Source organism: Phocoena sinus, chromosome 6 (genome assembly GCF_008692025.1).
Source record: "Phocoena sinus isolate mPhoSin1 chromosome 6, mPhoSin1.pri, whole genome shotgun sequence".
Lineage (NCBI taxonomy): Eukaryota > Metazoa > Chordata > Mammalia > Artiodactyla > Phocoenidae > Phocoena > Phocoena sinus.
Window position 1 is genome coordinate 61,518,819 of NC_045768.1, and position 15,165 is coordinate 61,533,983.

Consider the following 15,165-nt stretch of genomic DNA (forward strand, 5'->3'; position numbering starts at 1 on the left):
TTGAACAAATATTTTATAGTCAGTTTCAGTATGTTGGTGTCAGTGTTTTGAGAGACATGTTTAAAGTTGATGGCTATGAAAATATTCCCCATTCTAAACTGACAATATGGATTAATTTAAATTATCACTGGTGAAATATACAAAGGAAGTTTCGGTAATGAAGTTATTTTGAAATATACTTACTCATTAATCAATACATTCAATATCCAACTCCTTATTGAACACCCATTTCAGCTTCATATTAGGCTAAGTTTTGAGGATGCAGGATGAAAATGCATGTTTTTGCACTGGGCATGCACCTAATCTCTTAGTGTAGTCAAAATATAGCAGAAAAGAAACTCCTTAAGTAGGCAGAAGTCACTTTGTAGGTATGTAAAGTTATAAACAATAAAGGATCAACAGTGTTACTATTTTGAGAGTCATCAAAATTTTTAACTGATATTATCTTTGCAAGAAAAAAATAAAACCAACCTCTATATGCAAGCACAATGGATAAAATAGTAAAAGCAGAATACTCTTGTTGGAGAGGTGTTTGGTGGGCACTCAGGGCGGGGGGGTGGGAGGGAGGACATAGAGAGATTGAAGGCCTCCAAAATCCTATGTGATCAGTTTCTGCCCTTAAGCCTTCCCACACCCCAGCAAGAGAGTTCCTGAAGATAATGTTCAACAAGAGCTCTAGGAGCACAATCTGAAAACCACGTTTTGAGATCAACAGCCTTACTTTAGAAAAGAGGAAAATAAATAGCAAAGAGGTAAGATGGCTTGACAATAATGAATGCTTGTTAACTTATAAGAGAAGTGGGAAAAGATCTTGATGTATCAAGACTTTCTTTTCCAAGATGTAAAGCAAAAAACATTATAATGCCATATGTGAAAGAGGAGCGACAGTTAACAGAAAATGCCATGTTAATCTGTGATTCCTACACAAATGGATCCAATTTATTGATGTAATCATAGAATCCTAATTATTTAGGAATTGTAAAACAAATACAATCACAAATATCATTTTACAAAAAAATTGTAAATACCATTTTACAAAAAACTGGTGAGCACGTGACATGAAATGTAAAAAAACTCATGTCACTTGCTCTTGGAAAACACTGAAGAGAGAAAAAATTTTTTTCATCTACTTACAGTAAATAACATTACAACATGGAGGTGGAAGCTGACTTTACACCCCAGTGAAATAAACTGAAGTACATTTAATTTTATCCACTTTAAATTAAATCAATATTCTCTATCAAATAAAATGAAAATGTGAATAAATGACCATCAGTGCCTGAACAAACCAAAAACTGTTTGGACATCTTCTTAGGAGCCTAGCTAGTTTCATTCTCAGATGAGATTTAATACACTACTATAACACTGTGCAAAACAATAATTTCACCATCACATACTAGTAGGTTGGCCAAAGTTGTTTTATTCACATTTCACCTTTTTCTTGTATTAGCAAGTTGCTATCTACATATTAGACAAGCCATAGCTCTGACAGCACTTCCTTTGGGAATTACATAAGATTGTTTCAAAGTGATTCATGAAAGTCTTCAGATTGAACATGTCTCTCCTCTTCTTCTCAAGATATTTTTCAAAAAATTAATAGGAAGGTTTATTCACACAAGGACAAAGAGAAGTAGAGTGGATTAGTGTGATATTTTTTAAATGATTGAAATAAAAGATAGTTATTCAATAAATACTATTCTATGTATCCAATGATTTTCTTATTGGGATACTGTGAAAAAATTGACAAAGTGTATATTAACACAGATCTTACACTCTTGTGAATAGATAGAAATAAGCAAACACTCCATAATGTAGTTAATGATTTATATATCTGTCTATATGACATATAACGTGCATATATATAATGCAATTAAAACACAGTGTTATATTACATTAAGTATCACATGGAGATGAATGGTATGAAGACAGATTAAACAGGATAAGGGGTTAGAGAGTAAGCAAGTAAGGGGAGGGTACCTGTGTAATGGAAGATGGTTAGGAAAGGCCTCTAAGATTAGGTAATAATGGAATAGAACCTAGATGAGTAGAAGAGGCAGGCCATGCAGATATATAGGAAACAATAATTACCTGAGGAGTGATCAGAAAGTGCAAGTGTCTTGAGGCAGAGAATGCCAATGAATTTATTATAAGATGGAGCAAGAAGACCAATGAATCTGGATTTCCGTGAGGGAAGAATGTTAAATCTAGTTTCTTGGAACCAATGTTTCTAGTATGTTTCTCCTGACAGGGAGCCCAACTTCCACTCCTTTCTGGAGAAAGGGTATGAAGGAACATAATTTTTGAGTCCTTTAATGTCTGAATGCCTTCATTCTGCTCTCATGCTGCTTAAAAATTTAACTGGATATAGAATTCTAGCTTGAAAATAATTTCCTTCAAAATTATAACGAAACCATGTTATTGTTTTCTAACATTCAGAAAGACTCGAAAGTATGGTATCAGTCCGATTCTTTTTTCTTTATTTGTGTCCCTTTTTCCTATTTTTTCCAGAAAAAATGTATTTTTAAATAATTTTGGAGATATATTTTAAAATCTTCTTAAACGTCTTTCTTTTCTACACTTCAATTTATATACAATAAACAAATTATATGTGTATGTATAATAAACATACCTCTGTAAAACTGACATAATAAACAATAAACAGAAAGATGAATAAACAACTGTTTACTGAATGAGCTTTGGCAGCTGCATGCAATTGTGTATCCATTGCCCCAAACAAGATGTAAATTGTTTCAACCATCTCAAAATGTTCTTTTGCCCTCTTTGGTCAATTCTACCACGGTATAATATCTACCATTGCCCTGTCCAGGGGCAATGACTGATCTGATTTCTATGACTATATATTCCTTTTACCTATTCTTAGATTTCATATAAATGAAAACATACAATGTTAAGCTTTGTTTTTGTCTTCTTTAACATAGTATTTTGAGAACCATGTTGTTACATGTATCAGTACCTCACTCCTTTTCATATTGTATAGTATTGTACTGTAAATATGTCATAATTTTCCTCATTCTGTTTCATGTTATGGTTTTCAGTGTTTGGCCATAATGAATAAAGCTGCTATGAACAGCCCTGTCAAGTGTTTTGTGAATATGTATTTTTATCTATCTTTCTTTTAAATTTCATTTAAATTCCTAAGAGTGCAAAGACATATAGGCTAGATATATAATTAACTTTTTAAATAAGTATCAAATTGTTTTCCAACAATGTGTACCATTTTACACTCCCACCAGCAATGTCTGAGCGTTCCAGTTGCTCCAAATCCTTTAAAATACATATCATCAACAGTCTTTTTAAAATTTTACCCATTTCACTGATTTGGAGATGGAAGAAAGGATTTTCAAAAGCTGTCCTGTAATCCACATGTTCACTTTACTAGATGGATGCCCCCAAGAGAAAGAAAAGAATACAGATGATTTGGTCTAATATCTTTGTCTAAGTGGGTTTCTGGATAAATAGACTAATGATTATTTTCTTGGTGAAGAGACCTTATGTCTTGAGTGTCCTTATCATGATGTTGCTGGTAAGAGGATTACTCACAGTAAAGCTTGTTTGCATGCACACACGCGAACACAAACACACAATCAATTTGAGTCATTGCATCCTAGAGAACATATAAGTTAAGCAATTTTCTGGAATATAACATGGAAACCATTCATAACTTAGAGAATCTCTGCTCTGTGAGGTATATCACAAAACCTCATTTGGAGACATAATCTATAATTCTTGGCCTAAGGGTGTGGTGTTTCTTCCTTGTGTGTTCCTGTTTATTTTGATTACCTATCTCATCCATGCTGCAGGTTTTTTTCATGTGTCTAGTAGCCTCTGCCTTTCTTTTTATGATCAAGAGAAAAGAAAGGGACTATGTTGTTGGTGAAGAATGTCTGTGACTATGGTGGAACCTCTGAGCTCTGCCGCCTTCATTTTTAGTCGACTATAAAGGCAGACATATATCTTATTTGTGGACTTTACTTATTATCAAAATGTAGATCTTTTCATTGGGGACTCTTCAATTTCTCTAATAAAAAGTCTTAATTCCTCTCTGGGATGTTGAAATGGTTATTGGATTTCTGTAGGGAGTAGAAAACTGGGACTATGTATTTGACTTTTTGATATTCAGACTTGGAAATAATTCTTGACTTCTGAGACGCTCACATAAACCCTGCTTTTTTATGTGCCTTATGATTATAAGACTTAAGCCTGTTAGATTATCTACAGAAAATTTTTATACTTTTTTCCTGAGAGGGAAACCTCTACAGGAATAGCACTAGAGAATGTGACAATAATCCAGGAAATGAAACCTTCAAGTAAAGGTTAGAAGACTGTCCAAATAAGTAAAAATAGTGGGTGTAATGGTTTGAACATAAATTCAAACCTGGGGTGTTCTAAGTAAGAGGAAAAGAGAATGTCTAGAAGTATCAGTAAAGAGAAAAAAAGAATTTTAGCACACTGTAGAGGATAAGGTACCTTCACGGGAGAACTATTTTTCATGAGAAGGGGAAGTTTTTTTAAAATTAAATACCTATGTTATATAGTAGGTACTTGATTCAGTAAGGGATGTGTTTAGCTGCAAGGATCAGGAAAAGGACCTATAGAGGCTGAAATGTATGAGGGTTTTTCTCTCTTAACAGTCTTGAAGCAAGCATTTGCAGATTTAATTTGACTTACCCAGTGGTGTCACCAGGAACTAAAACTCATCCTGTTTCTGCTTCTCTATCCTAGCAGCTAGGTTTTTATGGTTGCACTTTGTCTGCGTGGATGCAGGACTGTTGCTACAGTACCAGATACCTCATTTTCATTTAGATAGGAAGAAGAATGAAAGTATGCCATGAACATATTTTCTTCTGGCACTTGTCTATTTTTTAAGCAAAGCTTTCTTAAGAAACCTCCCTAATGACCCCGAAAACGTCATACTGGACACCCCTAGTTTCACTTGATAAGTGAATATTTTGCTTTTCCACCCTCTGTATTAAAAATAGGTAAGAAAGAAGCAGATTAATCATGATTTTTGGATTTATCAAGCAAAAGTATGAGCCAACTCCCTAAAGACTTATTAATATTTTCTGAGACAGAAGTACTGAGAAAAAAGCTAATGTTTCCTTAAATAAGGCAGCGTGAGTAAGCTTATGAAATGTAAAAGTGAGCTAGGATTCAAGAAGAAAGAAAATCTGTAGTCTGAGGGAAATTCTCTACTTCAAAGGTAGTGTCTTAAAAATAATATTCAATGAGGTGTCAAAATATTTTCACCGAAATTTAGACATTAAATTGCCTACTTTGTAGTCATTACATTATTGCATTATAAAGTAAATCAGAAAAATATTTAAACCACAAAGCCTCTATCATTTGAATTTTAGATATGAATTTCCTTTTGGAAAATAAATATTTACATTTTTAGGGACTATGTCTCTGGCTTACATATACCCTCCTCACTCAAACTCAAATAATTTATTTATTTGACAAGGCTGCAGCTTTCCACACTAGTCCAAGCATTAGAATCTGAATAATCAATTACTCATTTTATTATATTAAAGGGTCAGGTAGTGAGAATACTAGGTTTTAGATGGATGTTCAATATAATATGGTAAATGAAATAGATGATCATTTTTAGTATAATCATATATCAAAGCTAATTTTCTAATCTTATATTTTGATTGTAATAATCTTCTGAAAATTGTCTTTATAAATAAAATTGCACATATTATTTCCTCAGTTTCCAAGTGCTATGTTATCATGTCTTGAAAGCTGCATGATTTCTCCACCAAGGAAATATATTTAGAAAAAAAATGAAAGTGAAAAGAAAAATGCTATTTAACATACAGTAGCTAAATTTTCCTGTCTAAATTAAGGTTCACCTATTCCACAAAGCAATAATTTGCTTATCACATTTGAATAAACCTATGGCTTTATAATTCATAAATATACTTGAACTACTTTATTAGTTCAAGTCAAAAAACACTTGAAAGACATATCTTACAAGTTACCTTAGTGATAGTTACACTTTGTCAATGAGGAAAATTAGGTGCAGAATTACTAAAAAGATTAGGAACTCTCTTTTGTGAAACAGGCAGGAAAAACTAAAGTTGGATTCTGAGAGCAGACCTTTTACCCTTATGTTCTGTCTCACTTCATTTTATGAGTAACAGGCAATTTAAAACAAAATTAAACATGAAATTGAATTTACTAATTACTAAGCAATAGACAAGATAAAATTAAAGCCATTATATTAAAATTCAAACCCTAATTATCAATCTTTTGAAATGTTTTATTATTCTGAAGATTAATTCCTACTTGTGTGTATGCAGCCGATCAGTTAAAATGATATTGTGATATTTCAGCTAAAGGTTTCTTGTATTTAAGTTCATTTTTGTTCTCACAATCACAAGTTTCCTTCTATACAAAATCTAACACCATCAGAGATTATTTTCACATTCGTGATAAGGTTTCAAAAAAGTCAAATGTTATTGATTCTCTTCCAAGTTCACAAATCAATAATACCAAATAAGATGAAGGAATATGGTTTTAGAGACATAACTTTAGGCATGTAAAAATTAAAATATTTTCCTAAACATTCAATTAATTATAAAAATATAAGAAGAGCAAGTGAGTTTCAATCAAAATAAGTGAAATAAACACTTATCATTTGTCTGAGTAAAATGGGTGATACAGTTAAGAAATGTCTATCTTACCAATTGCATCTTCTCTTTTTACTATTAGTGTTTTTCCTCTTTCTTTTATGAATTTTGTTATCCTATGTCCAATTAAAAATAGCACAGTAATTTTCCGATTTTATGAAACAGTAAGTAAAATTACACTATATACTGTGATTATATGTGTTGTTTGTAGGCAGTACAGTAACTAGATAACATTATGATTTGCTTTACTTCAATTGAAAAATGAGTAACCTGCCAAGTCACTGAATTTTTCCCTTCCATCCAATTTTTTTGCTCTTAAGTCACTTTTATTTCTGATTCTCTCCTGTGAACTTAAGATAATGGAAAAACTGATGACTCTTCCTAGAAAATTATAACCAGTAAGATTGACCTGGAGTAGACATCTAATCTTTCTTTCTGATGAAAGAAACTTTCTTAAGTTTCTAATAAAACATATAAGATGAAGAACATTACAACTATACCAACTTCTGATTGTTATTAGTATTTTTCCCAAAGAATATATATCTTTGCTTAAAGATCTGTCTTTCCTCTTAAAGAATGAGTTTCAAAGAAAATAAATTCCTGTTTAATTTTGAAACTGTTCTTAGTTTCAGATGAGACTATAAAAAATGAATGACCAACAAGTACTGGGGAGGTTTGCCACATGTTGAGTTTTATTCTTAACTCTTTGCAGGTGTTGTCATTTTAATCCTTGCAAAACTACACGGCATAGAAAATATTATCATCACTTTAAGAAGCATAACTTTGCAGAAAGGTAAAGTAACTCTTTTTAGGCCAAAATGCTAATATATGTTATGGTCTTACTCCAGAAATCATAATTTTATAAACATTATCCTTACTCTTCCAGGATTTTTCTATAGGCAATGGTCTCACAATGAAATGGAGAAATAAAGGAAGATAAGCTGAATAAGGTAAGACTGGGTGGCTGCATGTTTAAGCAACATCCTCCAACCTAACATCTGCAAGTAGTAAAACTGATGATTTCTTCCCTATATCTACGTATTAATTGGTCCCAAAAACAAATGAAGAAAGGGTATTTTTATTGTGCCCTTTTAAACCTATCAAATTATGAATTTTAACTATGATTTTAAACATAAGACCACTTTTCTATGAGTGAATACTGTATGAATTAATGATTACTAGCGCACTCTTTTGTTAAATTATAAATTTTATGTGAGAGATGAGCAATTCTATCTTGCTTATGATTGTATTTCTAGATTAGGGTCTTAACTTCCATACAATTAACATTTTGAATAGGATAATTCTTTGCTGCAGGGCACTGTCCTGTGCATTGTGCATTTTATCAATAGGATATTTAGAAGCATCCCTGTCCTCAGTCCACTAGATGCCAGTAGCAAATCCCAATTGTGACAATCAAAAATTTCTTCAGACATTGTCAAATGTCCCCTGAGGGACAAAACTGTCTCCACTGAGATCTCCTGGATAGCATAATAATTGACATGTATTGAATACTTACACAATTTAATTTTTAACTTTCAATGTTTATGCATACATAAGAGAAGACATAAATAGCATTCATTGACCTAGTGATAAAATATATGGGGCCATCATTCAGGATTTGTCTATTGTACAATGAATAATGCTTTAAGACTCACAATAGGAAAACTTCATTTGAGATTTCTGTTAACACTATTAGTAAACCAAGTGACTCTGTCCGATGATACTATTTAGAACAAACAAAATACAACTTTTGGGCTTCCCTGGTGGTGCAGTGGTTGAGAGTCTGCCTGCCGATGCAGGGGACACGGGTTCGTGCCCCGGTCTGGGAAGATCCCACATGCTGCGGAGCGGCTGGGCCCGTGAGCCATGGCCGCTGGGCCTGCGTGTCTGGAGCCTGTGCTCCGCCACGGGAGAGGCCACAACAGTAAGAGGCCGGCATACCGCAAAAAAAAAAAAAAAAAAAAAAAAGGACCACATTTATTTGAATGTTTTGAAAGTTTTAGGCAAGGGAAAGTGTAAAGAAAATTCACCTATAAATTACTGCAGACAAATCAAGGTGACTAAAGCACCTGGGTTGATTGCATGCATTAATTAACCTCCACTACTTTTATAAAACCTAATTTAATTACACAAAGCTTACAATTCTTTTTATTAGCTTTGTCAGCAAAGCTAACAGATGTACAATTTGATGCTGTTAAAAAATAATATGAAAAGGAGAGAAACATTTCTCTTCAAATTACAGTGAGACCACAAAATCAAAAAGTTAACAAGTTTATTCAACTTGTTAACTGTTTGGTTTTGTGATGTGATACATATATACAATGCAATACAACTCAGCCATAAAAAAGAATGAAATACTGTAATGCCATTTGCAGCAACGTGGATGGACCTAGAGATTATCATACTTAGTGAAGTCAGAGAGAGAAAGACAAATATCATATGGTATCACTCATATGTGGAATCTAATTTTAAAAAAATGATACAAATGAACTTATTCACAAAAAAGAAACAGACTTACAGATGTCAAAAACAAACTTATGATTACCAAAGGGGAAAAGTGTGGGGGGGAGGGATAAATCAGGAACTTGGGATGAACATACATACACTACTAAATAGAAGACAACCAACAAGAACCTATTGTATAGCACCAAGAATTCTACTCAATATTCTGTGATAACCTATTAAGAATCTAAAAAATAATATACGTATATATATAACTGAATCACTTTGCTGTATACCTGAAACTAATACAACATTGTAAATCAACTATACTCCAATAAAATAAAATTTTAAAAAGTTAATGAGTTTGCACTACAGCAATTTTCGTACTTTTACAATGGACTGTTGAACACAGAGATTGTTAATTAAATTATTTCTAGATACAAAAAAATATAAATTACTGAATTCTGACAGCCTGAGGTAGTGAAAAAACTTATTAGGTAATGGGATATACTACTAGGAGAAAAAAGTAACATACTAAATTTAGGAAAAGTACTTAAGTTTATTAAAAAAAAACTCTAGAAAAAAAATATTAGCTTTGAAAGCACTCGAGCTACAACACAGCTTTCAGAGAAAAGAAATAAAATATGCTAAATCATTTCAACTGGCTGGCGAGTTTGTATTTCAGATTTCACTGGGTATGTTACACCTAAACTCAGTTACTCAAATGAGAAGACGTTACTCAAACTTTGACTCACAGCTCTGAAAATACTGAATGTTATAGCAAGAATATCAGTGAATCTGAAAATTACTGACATGTATGTGTGCATACTGACAAATATGTATATTACAATGAATATTTATTTCATACAAAATATAACTTTTGTTGATATGAATTATTTGCAAAAATGCTTCTCTTAACTCCTTATTCTACTTTTATAAACCCTGTAAAGTATCTTAAATTCAATACAGGTCTAAAACATTTACTTAGTTTCATTTCCAGGGTCTTGCCTAGGTTCCAAAGAAAACAAAGATAAAGTAACATCTTTGCCTCTAGCAGATGAAAAATTAGAGAAACTCAGTAGCTATCAATTTTAAAAAGCTCAATTACAGAACTTAACAGATTTTAAATGTAAAAACCAACTCATATTGCAAATATGCATATTCTGGAGATTCAAAAAAAGAGATGGCATGTTTGGTATCAGTGAGAGTCCCTAAAAAAAACATTTCAAGTGGGATAAAAAATAGTAAGTTCTAGAATGTTAAAAACAACACTACAATAAAGGGGAGACATAATACATTGATCTAAAATGTCAGAATTAGAATTATCATTTTCCTACAGACTAATTTTAGCTAGTTTTGACAAATTCTTTATAGATAACTCCTATATTTCTCTCTCATTATACAACCCATCCTTCATAAGATATTGTTTGCTCTAGCTTCCATTTAGACTCCTTCCTTATCACCTCTACTGGTACCTTGCTACTTGTCCAATCCACCATCATTGCTAACTTGGTGTAGTGGCCAGGAAGATTGGCCACACCAAATTCCCACTGCAGGAAGCTGACTGAAATGGCTCCATTTGCTGCACTCTGAAATCCAAACCTGCATTTGTGCTGAAGCCATGCTGTCCAGGGGCTGCTTCAACCAATGAATGAACATGGCTGGGATCTAATGCAGAAACATTCCTGAGAGATGTGGGGGTCACATGAGAGGTGACACTGATTCTAGAGTTCCCTGTCAGTCTTGCCAAGACTTTTACGAGCACAATGCAATCCAAGAACAACATTTCTTTCTGCCTTGTTTCCCTTCCTTTTTTCTTTTCTTCTTTCCTTTCTTCCTCCCCTCATCTTTCACACGGGTCAGATCTTCACCCAGCCTCCTCTAGCTCAGCCCATTTTTCCTCACAGGTGTTCCCCTCAATAAATCTGTTCTACATGGAATCCTATCTTGGCATCTACTTTTCCAAAGACCTTGAATAAGACACCAGGATTATTTAAATAACATCCTAAGTGACCTCACTCTTTATACTCTTATTCCCCAACAGAGTATTCTTAACAGTCAAAATGATCTTTAAAAGTTTACTCAGGGCTTCCCTGGTGGCGCAGTGGTTGAGAGTCCGCCTGCCGATGCAGGGGACGCGGGTTCGTGCCCCGGTCCGGGAGGATCCCACGTGCCGCGGAGCGGCTGGGCCTGTGAGCCATGGCCGCTGAGACTGCGCGTCCGGAGCCTGCGCTCCGCAACGGGAGAGGCCGCAGCAGTGAGAGGCCCGCGTACCGCAAAAAAAAAAAAAAAAAAAAAAGTTTACTCAGAATATTACTTCTATATTGTATCCTTCCATTGCTCTCTGCTTACTCTGAGTAAATGCCAAAGTCCATAAAACTACTTACAAGATCAGGTCCCTTGTCCTTGATATTCTGTCATCTGGGATTCTCATCAAATAAGCACATGACTCACTACTTCACCTACTTCAAGCTTTTACTTAAGTTTGGGCATATAAGTGAAACTTTCCCTGAGTACCCTTTTCAAAGTAGCCAACTTCCCCAGTCTTCAGATATTTTTCATCTCCCTTTCCTGCGGTCCACTGAATGACTGCAGCTTTTTCTCGTTGCCTGGCAACATACAGTCTCCGCTGCCACTAATTCTTTACTTGTAGCCTCAACCTCCATGCAAGTTTTCACCACAGGTATGCAACTCCTTTGGGCATCTGATTTCAGGTGAAGAGTGTCTGAACTCCCTGGCAAAGACACTGATGATTATAAAATGCCTAAATATATATTTGGCTTCTACCTGTCTCCTAGACTCCCTATTAAATGCAGAACAGCAAAGGACCACAGCTACTTTCCTGGAACACAGTGCAATGTGCATAACGCCAAATTTGACTGATGAAAACCTTTCTGTAGCACAACAAAAGTCTTCAAGAAACTATTTGTCATTTCACAGCTAACCTTTAAGTGTGAAATGTATGATTATCCAAGCCCTTTGTTAGACAACCTTCAACATACTGTATATTTTAGTCATATTGTATAATATCTGTCTCCCTAATTAGGATGTAAGCTCCAAGCAGGCTGAGATCATTTTGCTGTTTTTTTTTTTCATTTTATATTCTCAGTTTTTATAATACAGTAGTTACTGAAAAAAATTTGGAATGAATGAATGTAAACATGCAACAAATGTGTAAGCGTGAAAGTTGTGGGCAAAATCACTGACCAAATATTTATGAATTTTAATAAATAAATATATATACACATATATATAGCCTACATATGTGTATACTTACACAGCTATATATATAGCCATATATACACACATATACATTTATGCATATGTTTATATATACATGGTCATTATAAATAAATAAAAAGAAAAGTTATGCAAAAAAGCTCCACAAACACACAAAAAATAATATACTACCTGCATGGAGTTCAAATAATTTGATAAAAAATATTAATTTTCCAAAAAATAAATGGGGTAGAAAATAGATCGGCAATATTTTTTTAAAGGCAAATATAACAAGAAATGGGAAGTGTTTATATCTATTCAAGTTACTGGCTTCATTTTCTTCAGATAAATACCAAGAAGTGAGATTGCTGGATCATATATAGTTCTATTTTTAATTATATTTAGGAACCTCCATACTGGTTTCCACAGTAGTTGCACCAATTTACATTCCCACCAACAGTGCATAGGGGTTTCTTTTTCTCAACATCCTCACCAACACTTGTTATTTCGTATCTGTTCTGTTTCGTATCTGTATCTGTTCTGATAATAGCCATTCTAATAGGTGTGAGGTGATATCTCATTGACTGATATCTCAAAAAAGAATGTAAAATCTTTTTTGAGGGTTTCCAATGACTGATTTAGGTGGGTTATATCTATAGATAGTTGTAATATGAGAAATTAAAACTGAGTTTTGAAAATATTTATTTTAAAATACAATAAATAATTCATCAAATGTTAATGATGTGTTTTTTAATGAAAAATGGCTATATATTCTAAAAGAAAAAGAAATATAGTGAGAATTGGGGCATGATTTTATACTTTTTCCAAATTTCTTTAATATCTGGATGAATAGAAGAAGCTGGACTTTCATATTTGCTTCTGCATTCAATCTATTATTTTATTTTGCTATATTTAATATGCAAAGAAAATCTGACCTCACTCAAATATGTCAATGTGAAGGGAGGGCTTTGTGTACCTCTGAAAGTTTCTCAGAAATACTAGGAATCCTCAGGCCATACTTTGAAAATTCTGAAAGAGGCCTATTCTCAGAACATCCCAAAAATCTATTTAAATTTTAGCACATTTAAATTAAAGACAGAAATCATCTCAGCCCATTTTTATAGAAAGAAAAAACAACAACAACAACAAAAAGCCGTCTGATGTAAATGCCTAAGAAAAAATACCACATTAATTAAAGATCGATCTCAGCAAGGAACTTAGATGCCAAAGTCCCAAATAAATTTTAATAATTTGACATGGCAGATACTCAAATAATTATATATAATTAAACATTTAGGTTTTAATCCAAAACCATAAAATACATTCAGCAATAGGTAATCTATTAACAAAATCCAATGCAGGTACAGTTAAAAAAATCTAGACAAAAAGAAATCACTAAAATTGATATTAAAATTCATTTAATAAAATTTAAACTACGATAACAATAAGTACAAATTCTGATAATTTACCATCCATGTATTTTATTTACTAGTGAAACATTATAGGCGTTTTTATTAAGGTCAGAGCAGCATCAAAACTATTTCACTTTTGATATAATAAGCAACAAGTATATATACATAAAACATCTGAAAAGATATGCCAACACGTAAACAGTGTTACTCTCTGGTATGAGGTAATTACAAATAATCCTTTTCTTGCATATCCATTTATCTAAAATTAATGTCTTATTTGCATAGTAAAACATTTTTAAAGAAATCTGAGTAAAGGCTGCTTACACGAAAGACTTAACAAAACCAAGACAACACAGAAAGCTTAGAAATAATTGATGGGCATAAAACAGGGAGATGCTAAAAAAGAGAAAGAAGATGGCAAAATTATTTCCAAAGTATATTTAAGAAAATAATTACATAGAGCAGAAAGATCCATTTCACATTATTAAATCTCATGAACAACCATATTAGAGGTACATCAGGCATAAATTTTTATGTGACGCTAGCACAGAATCAAAATACATATATAGCGAAAATAATTTTAAAATATGAATAAAATTAACAAAAACATAAAGGCTGCAGAAATATAAGACTGATATAAGGAAACCCTGAGACTAATGGCCATTGCAACTCTTGTACCTCCTCTATTAGGCCTCTTTGACCATCCCAGAATTGGCTTAACATAATGGACAAAAACACAGAAGTAATAAGAAACTTTACCACACTGCTATCCATTCATTTAAAAAAAGCAGTTCATATAAAACATAGAAATTTTAAATCATATTCAAAATACTGATTTTATATATACATATGTAGGTATATATGTTTTATATGTACTAGTATATACATAAAATAATATATAATGGTATAAGTATATATGATATAAATATATATAAAAACACGGATGCATACCTATTATTTCTAAAATAATGAAAAAAAAACCCATATTCTATGTCTTTAAGATGAAGCCAAGTATTAGCATATTCTTAGAAACCTGCGTAATTTAAGAAAAATGTATACAGAGCACAAAACTCAGTTTGTAATTCAACTTAATTTTGACTTTGAGCCTTCACTCTAACAATATAGTCAAAACTTTATCTTCTCAATACATACAATCACCTAGCACACACATCACAGTATGGTGTGTTTCTCAATTAAAATATAAACACATTTAATCTCCAGAGCCACAAATCATACAAATAATAAATCATATGCTACAGTTTTACACAATTATGAATTTCAAAATGTCCTGGAATATATCTCTGGTGAATGACAAAGTTCTACTATGCACCCACACCCTAACTGTGATCACCTTGCTAGTTATATTTAAAATTATACTATATCTCCCTTATATTCCTCTATGAATTATTTTTGCTATAATATCTGTACTTGTTTTCTAT